Genomic DNA, 16,182 nt, shown 5'->3' with positions numbered 1-16,182 from the left:
ATGGAAGGTATCACAGGCAAAAATCCCTAAAAAGACATGCAAATCTCTTATGACAGTCCGTGAATCAGCGCTGCAATGGGGCCATACCCACACAAAGCGTGTGCATGAATCAACTGCTACTAAGATATACTTATACGCAGTATCAGAAGAAAAAGGACCGCAGTGATCTAAATAAACGCAACCTAGTGGTTTATTAGAAATGTACAACTGAGTCTGTGGCAGACGCGCAGCAGTCGAAGGCTTAATCTGCTGGCAAATGTCACATTGAAGGACATAATCGCGCGTCTGTTTGTACAGTCCCCGCCACCAGAAACGTTGTTGTAATTGAGTTACAGTGGCCGAGACGCCCGCATGCGCAGACGCCACACCTTCATGCGCAGCTGTTATCAATGTAGGCCTGCGATCCAAGTTGGGAATCAACCGTTCCCCAACGTCAGGTATTTTCACATAAGGAACCTTATCGGGACTTAAGTGGTATGTGTACTTCGAAGGGAACCCCGTAGGATGTTTACATCCCTTCTCAGTTGTAGCAACAGCCGCCAAGATATCATCATCAATCTTACTTTTGGACCGTGTAACTGCTGCAACTAAATATGTAGATACCGCTGATTTCGCTGCCTCATCAGCAAGCGAGTTACCCACAGCGTGGACTCCAACACGCTGGTGGCCGAGAGTATGAATCACAAACACAAGTGGCAACTGCTCTTTAAGCTCAGCCACTCGAACCCAGATCATTTTATGTTTTATCATGCTAGCCTTGGAATCACGAAAGTCATTCTGAATCCAAAAGAACAAGTTTTCATTGTAAGACTGGACACAGTAATAGGAATCACTCACAATAAGAGTCGTCACACTAGGATCTGCGTACTCCAATGCAAGCAATAGAGCCCGAAGCTCTGTCAATTGTGCGGTGCAGTCCCCTAGAGTCTGCGTGTGCATGAGTCTGGACTTGAACTCATCGTTCACCATGGCACCTACCACAATGGCGCATGCGGAAATGTAGGCATGTTTAGAGCCATGCGCAACCTGCACCGAACCATCAGTGTAAATGATGCAATGGAAGTCCTCCAAAGGCCGCATAGCTAGAGGAGCAGGATGAACAAATTCATACTGCAAGTACTCCTGCGACCGTAATCAGGCGTAAAAAATAAACGTGACATCCGTGGACGTCAAGGAAGCAGCCCATTGAATCCACCGAGGGTGCAAAGCCTTAGAATTTGAAACACTGGCTTGTGTAACTGCCTCCAAATGAGGACAGGGGATAACAACCAACATGTGTTTTCCTTGTGACAGAGCACGTTCCTTAAGAATCGCCATCTGTACAGCCGTTAAAACTTTCTCCACAGTGGAAAACCGCATTTCAGCCGAAGTGTACAAGTGTGACTTGCAAGCAATAGGTACTGTGTCTCCTTCATTAAAAGTCAGGTATGTGAAACCCACCATCCCTGGAATGATCCTTATCACCAGGTTGGTGTGGTTGTCACGAGTCACTAAAAATTTAGAAGCGAGCAGATCAGCCTGCAAGGATTGCAGAATGGCTGAGTGCTCAGGCAGCCAGCATGATTTGGAAAAAGTTGGTTGTATCAAAGCATACAAAGGCTTGATACGCTGGGCATATTCCGGAATGTAAGTTCTTCCGAAATTTAAGAAACCCAGTAAAGACTGTAATTTTTTCAGTGTCGTCGGAGCGCGCAGCTGTGTGCATTTCTCCAGGTAGTGAGGAGCCAATCCTCTACCTTCGTTGTTGAGCTCATAGCCCAGGAACAACACTGTATACTCTGCAGTGTGCGATTTTGCAAAGTTAAATTTTAACCCATGTCCGCAAAGTTACAAATGATGCTGTTTACACGACACAGATGCTCTCAAAGTTCGTCATCTGTGAGATATATGTCATCCACATACGAGCATGCATCTTGGTCAATTCTCTCCGAAAGAGAGACTATGCGGGCAGTAAAAATCCCAGGACTATTCTTGTAGCCCATAGGCAAATGCAGAAATTGTTTTTGCACACCGCCGCAAGTAAAGGAGGTCCATTGGGAACTAAGGGCCAGATGTAGGTAATTCTATTTTACCGACTCATAAATACCGAATTTTACCGATTCGGTATTTATGAATCGGTAAAATAGAAGTACCGAGATGTAGGTAAATCCAGATGTGGATTTACCGAATCTTTAAAAGTCGGTATTTACCGATTCGGTAAATACCGACCGGTAATGCCCCATTCATTCCTATGGGCTCGGGGGTTGAAATAAGTTAATCAAGAATAAGCGAGGTGGGCACTCGCTCGCTTACATTAATAAAAAAAAGCAGATCAAGTTCTCCCATGTGCTGGGGCAAGAATAAAGCGCTCGCTGGGGCAAAATAAAGCGCTCTCAGTGCTAGGGGCCAGATCAGCAGTCCCAGGCGCTAGTGCCCCCCCCCCCCAAAGTCCAGGATCATCAAAAGATGGAGCAAGCAGCTCCCAAGAACCAGGAAAAGTCCTCCAGCCTCCCAGTCCAGCAGGCATCCAGGCAGCCAGGGCCATCAGGTATCCAGGGGCTGGGCAGGACCCAGGGAGGCAAGCCTTTCCCTGGGCCCAAGCAGCAGCACGCCCCTGGCAGGATTCAAGTCAGAAACAAGAAAATGTTGTAAGGGGACACAGCCCCTTTTTATACAGCAAAAACCTTTGTCTAAAGGTGCAAGGCAGTGTGAGAACCAGCTACAGCTGGTTATAGGGAACTCCTTTCAGTGTGAGGGGCAGAGGTGACAGCTGCCCAGCAGGAGGTGGAGCCAGCATTGTGGCATGCAGGCACAGCCCTATTCACTCCCAGGTGCTATCTCCTCCCACCACTCTATTTGCAGATGCAGTCATTCAACCAAGGGCTGACTCAGACAACCTCCTGGGGGCTCCCCAGCCCCACTCACCCTCAAACCAGACAGTCAATCCACAAGCAGGCCCAGGCACTCCTGGAGCCAGGCTCCAGCCAATCACGTGCCAGCAGACTCACTACACACGCACACCCATGTCTAGAAGTGGCACTTCCGCACTAGACACATTCATGCCGCATACATCATTACGCGGTACAAAAGGGGGTGGTGATGGAAGGAGCATCTGAATCAATCAAACACTCACACCCAGTCAAAAGATCTGGGTTTAATCCATCACCGTTCTTTAGCCCACTCTGCCACCCCAGTTCTGACATGGCTATATGCAAATCAGTCTGACCCTGTGCCTCATGGGAACAGTCCAGCCCGAACTGCCAAGCCATGTCTTCCCTGGACGGGAAACAAGCTTCCGAGGACCGGTTTCTGGCATTCCAGCCGTCTTCAGCCCGGCTTGCTTGAATCCAGTGGCAAAGTGAGCAAGGGACTCATGTCTGAGCATACTCTGCCACACTTATGGCGGCCAAAAGCGGTACAAAAGGTGGTGGTGATGGACGGAGCATCTGAATCAATCAAACACTCACACCCAGTCAAAAGATCTGGGTTGAATCCATCACTGTTCTTTAGCCCACTCTTCCACCCCAGTTCTAACATGGCTATATGCAAATCAGTCTGACCCTGTGCCTCATGGGAACCGTCCAGCCCGAACTGCCAAGCCATGTCTTCCCTGGACCGGAAACAAGCTTCCGAGGACCGGTTTCTGGCATTCCAGCCGTCTTCAGCCCGGCTTGCTTGAATCCAGTGGCAAAGTGAGCAAGGGGCTCACGTCTGAGCATATCCTGCCACACTTATGGCGGCCAAAAGCGGTACAAAAAGGGGTGGTGATGGACGGAGCATCTGAATCAATCAAACACTCACACCCAGTCAAAAGATCTGGGTTTAATCCATCGCCGTTCTTTAGCCCACTCTGCCACCCCAGTTCTGACATGGCTATATGCAAATCAGTCTGACCCTGTGCCTCTTGGGAACAGTCCAGCCCGAACTGCCAAGCCATGTCTTCCCTGGACCGGAAACAAGCTTCCGAGGGCCGGTTTCTGGCATTCCAGCCGTCTTCAGCCCGGCTTGCTTGAATCCAGTGGCAAAGTGAGCAAGGGACTCACGTCTGAGCATACCCTGCCACACTGATGGCGGCCAAAAGCGGTACAAAAGGGGGTGGTGATGGACGGAGCTTCTGAATCAATCAAACACTCACACCCAGTCAAAAGATCTGGGGTTAATGCATCACCGTTCTTTAGCCCACTTTGCCACCCCAGTTCTGACATGGCTATATGACAATCAGTCTGACCCTGTGCCTCATGGGAACAGACCAGCCCGAACTGCCAAGCCATGTCTTCCCTGAACCGGAAACAAGCTTCTGAGGACCGGTTTCTGGCATTCCAGCCGTCTTCAGCCCGGCTTGCTTGAATCCAGTGGCAAAGTGAGCAAGGGACTCACGTCTGAGCATACCCTGCCACACTTATGGCGGCCAAAAGCGATACAAAAGGGGGTGGTGATGGACGGAGCATCAGAATCAATCAAACACTCACACCCAGTCAAAAGATCTGGGTTTAATCCATCACCGTTCTTTAGCCCACTCTGCCACCCCAGTTCTGACATGGCTATATGCAAATCAGTCTGACCCTGTGCCTCATGGGAACAGTCCAGCCCGAACTGCCAAGCCATGTCTTCCCTGGACCGGAAACAAGCTTCCCAGGACTGGTTTCTGGCATTCCAGCCGTCTTCAGCCCGGCTTGCTTGAATCCAGTGGCAAAGTGAGCAAGGGACTCACGTCTGAGCATACCCTGCCACACTTATGGCGGCCAAAAGCGATACAAAAGGGGGTGGTGATGGACGGATCATCAGAAGCAATCAAACACTCACACCCAGTCAAAAGATCTGGGTTTAATCCATCACCGTTCTTTAGCCCACTCTGCCACACCAGTTCTGGAATGGGTATATGCAAATCAATCTGACCCTGTGCCTCATGGGAACAGTCCAGCCCGAACTGCTAAGCCATGTCTTCCCTGGACCGGAAATAAGCTTCCGAGGACTGGTTTCTGGCATTCCAGCCGTCTTCAGCCCGGCTTGCTTGAATCCAGTGGCAAAGTGAGCAAGGGACTCACGTCTGAGCATACCCTGCCACACTTATGGTGGCCAAAAGCATACCCGTCCCCGAGTGAGACGGGTATGCTCAGACATGAGTCCTGTGCTCTCCATGCCACTGTAATCAAGCTATCCAGACTGATGAGGGCTGAAAGCCCGAAACCAGTACTTGGATGCTTGTTTCCAGTCCAGGGAGGACCTGGCTTGGCAGTTCGGGCTGGACTGTTCCCATGGGGCACAGGGTCAAGACTGATTTGCATATGGCTGGGTTCAAACTGGAAAGGCATGGCGAGCAAAAAAACGATAGATTTAGGCCCAGATCTCTGTACTGGGGTGAATGTATGACATTGTTCTGCATTCTGTCCATCACCTGTTGTTTTTGCTTTTGTCACCTGTTGTTTTTGCATACATCATTACGCAGCATTCAATCTCACGAGTTCGTACATACCAAACTCGACCCTGCACTCCCCACACATCAGGAACTACCATAGTCACACAGATTCCCCATGCATTCCTATGGGAGGGCAGGTCACTCACCACACATACACAGAGAGCTCACGCACTTTACACTGTACCACAGTGAAAAAGTGCGCCAAGGCCTAAAATCACCAACACCAGGTTCCAGAAACAGGCTAGGAAAAAGCAAAAAGTTTCGGGGTGAACCTGCCAAAAAGGGCCAGGTGCAACACAACCCCCTTCCAGCCAAAACGCAGGGTAGACCAATCACTCCACTGATGGGCTTCCCTGCTTTGGGAGACAAAACACGGACACGGGCCCGCACGGCAGGGACACCCTCTGGATTTTCGCCACTCTGAACCCACATGGTGATCTCTCAACAAGTACTCACTGTCCCTACTAGGATACCCCACTGGCACTCCCTAGTCGCCCACGGCCAGGACCAGGCCCTAGGCCATCCAAATGTCACAGGTCCTGACCACTTCACAGAGTGGGGGGCAGTAACCCCTGGCACACAATAGCCACTCTCCCTCTCAGTGTAGCTACAACTACCACTGATCCTTCAACCTAGGGATCACACCCTCAGGCTGACCAGAGGTCACGGGCAAGAATGCCCCACCCTACCTCTACTTCTGGGGTTCCGTACCCTCCCAGGGAAACACCCACCAGAACAGAACTCTCCCACCAGATCTGGACCTCTCTCCATCACTGGTCTACCACCTGGGATCTGGAAACTATTTCACTTCAGAGGTACAAAGCACACAGCACAGTCCCTCTTCAAGCAGGTGGGGGGACACAGCACACAGCAAAGTCCCCTTTCCTCTACCTTAGTGGAAACAACAAACTGCAGGTGGGCCCCAGAACACACAGCAAGGGCAGCCTACTCAGTCTCTTCAGCTGATCTACCTTGGCAGAGATTCCTTCTTGACCTGGAAGTTTCCTAATCTCCCAACCTAGGGTCTAAAACCCTCAGGTTGCAGCGGGGTCAGAGACAAGGACACCGTCCCTCTGCACCCCCTTCCAGAGTTCTGCACCCTCCCACCTTGGAGCAGTACCCCTGGAAGCCAAAACCGGTCAGGACACTGATTACAGATGCCCTTCCCTCCAGGTCAGGCTGAACCTGAACCTGGCCTCCCCCCTCCTCGGCCAACAACCTCAAGAGGCCCCACAAATGGTCAAGCACTCTAGACGGTCAAATGCCCAGCGAACCAGGACTTCTGCACCCTCCACTCAGGAGCGGTACTGCCAAACACTAGGACCACCGGAGTTCTGGTTACAGACACTCCCCGTCCTCTAAACACAGGAAGATCCTCTTCAAATGACCTATAAGTACAGCCTAGGCCCCTGACCTGGCGCTCTCTTAGGGAACCCTCCAGGCCCTGAGACATGGTTTCGGGCCAACGTGGGACACACCGTCCCACACTCATTCCGCCTCCACTGAGACAGGACGTGAGCCCCTACACCCCTACCATCCTACTGGGACCTAGCTGGGCTACACATGAACCTCTTCCCCTACACAGGATCATCAGATACACAAGCCACTACTTTTAGAATCACTCCCCAATGCCTCTGCAAGACATCTAACACATCGCTAGACATCCACCTTCTTGTCCAGTGCCTCTGCAGGCCCTCCTGCACACCACCAGAGGTACACCTCCCGTGCAAGCTCCTTTAAAAAACTCACACCAACTCCTCCAGTTGAACACACCACTCATCCACACACTCCCCCTCCAGACTGGTGAGACAGTTCCTCACTGCCCCTGACTCTCAATCTGTACCCCTCTTACTGAGCACCAGGCACCATAATCTGGGAACTGGGAATGGGACTTCACGCACTGGACACATTTTAGCTGCCACCACTGGATCCTACCATACTGGGGAATCCAGACACACACACACACACTACACTCAGGGGATAACCACCCTCCTGAGCAAGCCATTTCTCCTCCACACTCCCTCTCTTCCATCTACCCACACAGGGACAGGAACAGGGATTGGGCACTGGATCCAGCAAGGGATTCCTTATCTATGGGAACCTCCCCCTCTACTGGGGTCCCGCACTGTCATTTTCTCTCTTCTGCCACTAAACATAATGTGATGTATTCCTATAGGTTCTGTATCGATCCCCCTATTCCTGACCCTATTCTGGTTAACAAGTTAACTAGCAGCCATCCCATGAGGCAGAAAACCCCCATGATGCAGGAACCGTTATCTGATAAAGCCACACTACGGCACAGGAACGTGTTATCTGATTAGGTCATAACGCTTGCCATCTAATTAGACAAGCGATATTCCTCCAGTCCCTGATAAGGCATACGGAGTTCTCAAAACAAATCAAACCTATGTCAACCTGGGAAAAACCCTGTGGCCATTATTTTGATTTCTTCGAGAACTTCAGCAAAAGAATGTGCTAACGACCAAGTCGTATGACATCCTTATTGACGTATCTATGTCCATCCTTACGTCAATCTCGGCACCTTAAAGGTATAAATATTACCGATATTGCCCTATGCAAACACACGCGGTGGTGACGAGATCGGAGCAAACAGACTTGCCGAAGCCCAGAGCAGAGCAGACCCCGCTGGCGCAGCCCCGCCTTCTTGACGCGCTGAGAACGAGACGCTGCTTTCTCCTGCCGAGAAATCCAGCCCCGGCGCTTCCGGGTAGCCCTCGCAGGCAGCCTGGAATATCGAGACCAGAGACGAGAGATACCATCCCTCATCCATCCTAAATTCCAGGTACAGAACTGAATAACCCCTCACAGAGAATTCTTTAGTCAGTCACTTGGCAAAAACAAACTTAACTTAAACTGTAACTTTCTATCCCCGCCCACGTATTAGGCTTAGGTCAGGTCCACGGGGTAGGCGTAGTTAGAAACACCAGTTGAGTACGATTAGTCAAATGTATATATGTATGTATATATTTTATTCATTTTAAACCTTCATATGGCTTAGAAACCATATCAATGTTTTTACAGTATTATTTTATACTTCTGCTTTTAATGTATGCACTTTACTTAACCATAAGTATTGCAATAATATCGATCCATTTCTCTTGTATGAGAAAAGAGACTGATCAATAAATAACATCTTTTATTGAACACGCCCGTCTCTTCCTTTTCTCTACAATCTGATGAGACTAAGAATGCACGTACTGACTGAGTAAAATAAATTGCTTTTTGTTCACACGACTCTAGAGATACACTCTTGATTAGGGGAAAGCAAAGTTGTCATGTTCTATGGTTGTCAGAAACTAAATCCCTTCTTGTCTACCCAGGGAGGTTCAACTCCTCCTTGCCTATTCGAGAAAGTTTCTAGTGAACTCTGAGCTAGCTGGCAAACCCAAAACTTTAAGTCTAAAATCGACAGTAGTAGACCTAGTTAACGTCTGGTCTAGGCCTATACTATTGAAGGTATTATTCCAATGCGCAGAGCCTATTGGGATAATAGGAACTACACTACAATAAAAGCGCAGGAACACCATTTGAAAATGACCCTCTTGAGGAAAAACAAAAATCACAAACAATAATCCCAAACATGTGACTATCTAAAAAATGCAGAGTTTTGTTATGTAGCCAGCTGTCACTGTGGCACTGCGCAAACACAAGTCCTTATCCGCACCGCTGACCAACAATGTTAGAACTGGCTATTTCTAGTAGGCTAAGGCTGACGCCTAAGCCAGGCAGAAACCACCATTCTAGTCAGGGCAAGGGAGTCACACGCCAAGATAACCCCTGCTCACCCACTTGGTAGCTTGGCACGAGCAGACAGGCTTATCCCGGAGGCAATGTGTAAAGCATGTGCGCAAGCACACAACAGCAACAACATCCTAGGCACACCACAAAAGGAACTCCACACAAGGTTATATAAAAATAACTTTTGTATTGTCAAAACACATCAGATAGAAATCACACATGTACATTGTGCCAACTGGCAAGGGCAATATTCACAAGGGATTATTTACAGAACAGGGCCACATGGGCCACTGTCAGAATCAACACTTTTAGAACTAGAATACTGTTAGAAATAGCACTTTGTAAATCATAGAATAATAATCACTTTAGCACACAACCAGTAACTACTGGTACCAGGTAAGTACCACCTACGCAACCCTAACCACCGTAGGAGAATATTACGCAGGGAACCTGGGCTTCACAAGCACCACCTGTACTAGGAGAAAAACAACCACCTAAGTGTCAGAATACCTGTAGGGGTATAAGCATGAACAAAACACATGATGTATAAACAACACATTCAGAGATATAAGGAAAGAAAACACATGATGCATAAAAATACATTCAGCGGTGTAAGAACAAGGAAAAACACATGATGCATAAAACATTCAGAGGTGAAATAAAACCACACAATTGCGCAAAACTTACATAAGCCACCACCTGTCGCAGTCCCTAGGCCAACTGGCCTTGTTGGGGCTAGGACGACCTGTGCCCCAATGTCAGGGCAGGCTGCAGGTAGCCAAGAACACCTAAAGGTGGCAGCTGCCCACAAAGTGCTGGGCAGCTGTAGATGATGGGGCCAACGTGGGAGCCTCTCAGGGCTCTAAACAACAGAATGGCACTCTTAGCCTCTCTCAGGGCTCTAAAACAAATGTGGCGCTTCTGAGTCTCTCAGGGCTCTGGAAACAAATAGGACGCCTTGAGCCTCTTCTTGGCTCTCAAAACAACAATGTGGGCAGGGAGCCTCTCAGGGCTCTAAAGCAACCATGTGGGCAGGGAGCCTCCCAGGGCTCAACAAATATGCCCCCACGAGCCTCTCTGGGATCGCACACGAAATGCTGCCTTTTGGAGCCTCTCAGGCTCGTAAACCAACCATGCCCCCGAGCCTCTTCTGGGCTTCAACCCTCTGTGGCAGGGCAACAGGGGAGCAGCCCCTTTGGGCTCAGTGAGGAATGATTGCCCCCCTCGTTGGAGTCCCTCGTGGACTCGAAAATCTTCAACTGCCCATGAGTCTCTCAGGGCTCTAAATCAAATATGCCCCCTCGAGCCTCTGTGAGCTCGTCAAAAATATGCCCGGGTGAGCCTCGGGCTCGTGAATAAATGTGGGCGGGGTTGGTGGAGTCCCTCTCGGGGGACTCGGCATCGAGTGAAGCCCCACGGGCCTCTCAGCACCCAAGCACCCACACAGGGGGAGGGGCGGGCATCGGCAATGTGCCCCGACGCGCCTCCTCTCCTTCTCTCCACTCACCGGGTCTCTGGACGCGCCAGTCAACTCTCGCTCTCCAAGGCTCTCCTCTTCTCCGGTCTCCCTCTCAATCACGGGAGACCGGTAACATCGGCCATTGCTTCCTTTGGGCACCAGCAGGGCTCTCCCCAGAACACGGGAGCCCTGCTCACACCAGCGCCGCCATGCTCCTTCTCCACTCTGTGGGCGGAACTTCAATCTCCTCGGGCCGGCAGCCAATCACGGCGCGGCCCGGGGAAAAACATCACAAAGGAACGCCGGGCCGGCAGCCAATCCCAGCGCGGCCCGGGGAGGACATCACGAGGGGTCCCTGGCCAGCGGCGGTGATCTCGGGGGTTGAAATAAGTTAATCAGGAATAAGCAAGGTGGGCACTTGTTCGCTTAAATTAATAAAAAAAAGCAGATCAAGTGCTCCCAGGCGCTGGGGCGAGAATAAAGCGCTCGCTGGGGCAAAATAAAGCGCTCTCAGCGCTAGGGGCCAGATCAGTGCTCCCAGGCGCTTGTGCCCCCCCAAAGTCCAGGATCATCAAAAGATGGAGCAAGCAGCTTCCAAGAACCAGGAAAAGTCCTCCAGCCTCCCAGTCCAGCAGGCATCCAGGGAGCCAGGGCCATCAGGTATCCAGGGGCTGGGCAGGACCCAGGGAGACAAGCCTTCCCTTGGGCCCAAGCAGCAGCACGCCCCTGGCAGGATTCAATTCAGAAACAAGAACATTTTGTAAGGGGACACAGCCCCTTTTTATACAGCAAAAACCTTTGTCTAAACGTGCAAGGCAGTGTGAGAACCAGCTACAACTGGTTATAGGGAACTCCTTTCAGTGTGAGGGGCAGAGTCGACAGCCGCCCAGCAGGAGTTGGAGCCAGCATTGTGGCCGGCAGGCACAGCCCTATTCACTCCCATGTGCTATCTCCTCCCACCACTCTAGTTGCAGATGCAGTCTTTCAACCAAGGGCTGACTCAGACAACCTCCTGGGGGCTCCCCAGCCCCTGTCACCCTCAAACCAGACAGTCAATCCACAAGCAGGTCCAGGCACTCCTGGAGCAAGGCTCCAGCCAATCACGTGCCAGCAGACTCACTACACACACACACCCATGTCTAGAAGTGGCACTTCCGCACTAGACACATTCATGCCGCATACATCATTACGCAGCATTCAATCTTACGAGTTCGTACATACCAAACTCGACCCTGCACTCCCCACACATCAGGAACTACCATGGTCACATAGATTCCCCATGCATTCCTATGGGAGGGCAGCTCACTCACCACACATACACATAGAGCTCACACACTTTATATTGTACCACGGTGAAAAAGTGTGCCAAGGCCTAAAATCACCAACACCAGGTTCCAGAAACAGGCTAGGAAAAAGCAAAAAGTTTCGGGGTGAACCTGCCAAAAAGGGCTAGGTCCAACACCCGTCCTGTCAACTTTACTTGATTTGTGTAGAGTACTTGCTTAACATTATGTTTCATCTGTGAGCCGCTCTGCCTCAGTAGCCAGAAAGCAAGAAACACACTCCCGGGACAGCCGTGTTGCAAAAACTATGACAAAGGATTTTGCTTCTGAGCCAACAAGACCCCGGGGTTCGCCAAGAGTATTCCCACCAGCTGCTCACCAAGATTGCACCACAGGCCAGAAGATGTCAGTTATGCTGGATCAGGCAGCGTAGGTGCAGGAGGCGGTGGCGGTGCGAGTAGCTTGCATTCCTTGTGTATAACGCATTGATCGTATCGACTCCCAGTAAAGATCACAATATCAAGGTATTTCATCTGCCATTTGCTATGTGTCTCCGATGAGCTGTGCAGGGGCATTCTGTAGTTGTCTTGGTTATTTTGGGGGATCAGACTGGTAGAGTACCGTGGGTGAGTTGCTAACTAAGACGCCACCTTGCCCCTCATGGGCTTAGCTCTCTATGTTTGTTGATGAGATTAGGTATATTAAGTAGTTATTACTTAATATGGTTGCTACTTCTTCATAGGATCCTCCAATCCCTAGAACTAAATGATCTCCTAACTTTGTGTACTGTTTGTTGCCACTGATATTAATAATTTCCCTTTCTATGATATTTGTAGCTGTTTCATTCATTCCACACAGACAATCCATCACGTTTATGTTGGCACTGTATGCAAAGAGTGAAAGTTGGAGTTTGTCAGTTTTTAATTTGTTTCTGCACAACACACACTGGTGCAAGACACTCATGCACAAAGAGTCTATTTGTGTGTTTGCAAAGCCTGATTTCGATTTAGAATATTGTGTTACTTAGTATATATAGGCAAGTGTAGGGTATTATACTTCACAATATATATATATATATATCATCAAAGCAAATGCATACATATTTATTTAGGTATGTTGCTTCATCTTTTTTTGGTAGTTGCTAATTTTGTTACATTATTTTTGGGGCAATATTTTTGTCCATGATATTCTAACACACATCCTTTCTTGAAACATCACAGGCAAACTCCTGTAGGAATATTGTCACCCTGTAAGGTAAGGTGTAAGGTGAAGAGAAGTTGTGTATGCATGCCCATCCTGCGTGTGAATCACAAGCTGAGGTATCAATGCTTTGAGGACAGCTGGTTGGCAAAATCTAAGGAATGGTTTCTCTTGATCTAAACTGGACAGGCAGTGGTCATTCCCAAAGTGAAAGTTGTCTGTTGATGACTTCTTAACTTTAGAAATAATAGCTGAGAAGAAAAAATTGGAAAAGGGAAAGAACAGGAACAGTACAAAATAGGCTAAGCAGAACACTAATTTTAAAGATCTTGTACTTGTTAAATTCAATATGTGAATAAGTTGATAAATCCTGTCATGTTTGCCAGAAGGTTTAAATAGTGTAAATATATAGGGGTTCCCCTGCTAACACATTGGGGGCCTCATTTATGAGGTGTTGCCATAGGGAAGTGCAGCAGGCCTTCCTGCTGCACTACCATATGGCAAAAGAAAAGGGCAGGAATCTACCATATCTATAAGATACAGCGCATTCCTGTCCTTTTCCTATGCGCCGGTGCACAATGGGCAGCAGTGTGCCAACGCAGGCACCTTTGCACGATGGAGCAAGGGTGCCTGCATTGCGGGGATGATTATTTTGGTACAGGAAGGGAGACCTTTCTGTACAAAAATAATAACAAGACGTTTTTTCCTCTTTATGTGTGTGCTGCAGAATGAGAGGATATGAGAGTCTGTATGGCAGCAATAATAATGAAATGTAATGCTGATCTAGACTAAAATCACCTTCAAAATTCTCACCCGCGCACACAAAGCCCTCCACAACACTGGACCAGCATACCTGAACAGCCGACTCAAATTCCATGTATCCGAAAGGACCCTACAATCAGCCCAGCTCTCCTACGCTGTGGTCCCCTGCGCCAGAAAGACCAGATCAGGATGCCGCTCCTTCTCCTTCATCGCGGCCAAAACCTGGAATGCCTTACCACTCCACCTCAGACAGACAACATCACTGTCCATCTTCACGAGAAACTTCAAAACTTGGCTCTTCAACAGACACCCCCCTCCTTGATGGACTGGACCCTGCACCTCCCCTCCTCCCAAGTGCATTGAGACCCTTACAGCTGACTAGTCGCGCTTAACAAACACATGATTGATTGATTTATTGATAATGTTTTTTAGATGACATCTGAGCTATTTTTATACTGTAAATGGAATGGTATATAGATATTGATTTTGAATAATAAATGTATTTAATTTTATAATTACTGTTTCCTTGGTCATTGCAATTGATGCCCTAGTTTTACTAAGATGGATAGTACATCCTAGGAATATAGAGTTGCCTTAGATTTGTTTACTGCATGATTCAGGCTTGTGTGAAAATAGTAGAAAGATTTTCACATTATATTTGCACCCTTTTCAAGAATATCCCATCAGGGGATAAGTGCATATGTTAGTTCCTCTGGATCTTGAATAAGCACTTAGCATCCGGTTATACCTGTCCACAAAACCCTGTACAAAACACAGCACAGGGGATAATGTTACAAGCAAATGGGGCACAAATGTCATTTCCATGCTTGGAGTGAACTTTTCCTACTGGAGCAGGGTCAAGACTGATTTGCATATGACTTTGTCCAAATTGAGGTGGAATGGTGGGCAAAATAACAACGGGATAGAATGCTACCCCAAGCAATTGCTAGTGGTTGGACTCCTTGCAAGCATTCCTCCCATCACCTTTTATGTGTTTGATGTATTGTGGTGTAGGTATGCACAGATGTGGGTCCCTTGGTTGCTGTGCCACTGAATCCAAACATCATTTGGCTGACAAGCCCCAATCAGTGTGTAAACAGCTTGGGATTTATTGTGTTACATTTCAGATAGCACCTTCCTTGGTAGTTCAGTCTGGACTATTCCTATTGGATCATGGTCAAGAATAATGTGAATGATTTGCATATGACTGGATCCAAACTGAGGGACATAGTGGGCAAAAGAACAATGGGTTGTAATGCTACCCCAAGCAATTGTCAATGGTTAGACCTATAGCACGCATTACTCCCATAGCAATTTTTTTTGTGTTTGAGGTAAATAAATTGCCACCAGGCAAGCAGAGATCTCTAAATATTGCAGGCAGTAGTCTACTAGGGCAATGGAGTAAATACCTCCTCATTGCACATTGCCCTGGTGGAACTGAGAACAGCCAAATGGAGTCTGATTAACCCCAAAAGTCTAACATCCTCATACTTGGTTGTCAACTGATTGACCACAATCAGGATGCAAACAGGTTCTGACGTAATGCTTAGTTGTCTATCAGTTCAGTTTCAGTTCAAAAACCTTTATTTCGGTCACTAGGATCTCAAAAGAATACACATATAAAAGAACTGACATTAAGTATAAAACATACCACAAAACAAAGACATCCATTCCAGAGGGGTTGAATTGCCACAAAAGTGGACATAATAGTTCCATCAAACAGTACAATGACAAGGGGAGGATCATATACACAGTTCGTGAGCAGTAGTGCCAGATGACAAACCAATTTGTTTGCTGTAACTAAGCACATGCACATTAGTTAGCAGCAATATTTCACTAATAAATAATTAAAACTAGAAAATTCTATCTATGTACAGTATAGAACCTTAAAACATTAAAATAGCTGCATCCCGTTTGTCCAAAATAAAATAAGCATATGCTGGGCATTTATATTAAGACTGTAAACTGAGTTTTGTTTGTTTTTCCTTTTTTAAAAAGGCCCACCTCCTCCGCAACATTGTGTTTAGGAATCGAGAAACAGCACAGACAATGGGCTTGGAGGTGTCGTACTTTAAAACTCTAAAAGCCTCCCTACATTGCACAAGCCCCAAATTTTTACAAAGTTGTATAAGACATCACCGCCTCGCTGCCTGATATCCAGGGCAGAAAAATAAAAAACATGTAGTTCGGACACCTCCTGGTTATTACACGCCAGGCAACCATGATCGGGGGGCCCATCCCATTTCGCAGTGAAAACCCGCAGGGGTAAGGTGCTGTATCTGAACTGCAGATATAACTTCCTAGCTTCATGGGGTAGGATATAA

General features: G+C 48.2%; 1 pseudogene; it reads right to left on the bottom strand.

Annotated features, from left to right (window-relative positions):
• LOC144769887 (uncharacterized) overlaps positions 1-16,182 on the bottom strand; it is a 33,451-nt pseudogene that overhangs the window by 5,621 nt on the left and 11,648 nt on the right.

Source organism: Lissotriton helveticus, chromosome 7 (genome assembly GCF_964261635.1).
Source record: "Lissotriton helveticus chromosome 7, aLisHel1.1, whole genome shotgun sequence".
Classification (NCBI taxonomy): Eukaryota; Metazoa; Chordata; class Amphibia; order Caudata; family Salamandridae; genus Lissotriton; species Lissotriton helveticus.
Note: the sequence above shows the minus strand (reverse complement) of the source record. Positions and strands in the feature narration are given on the sequence as shown.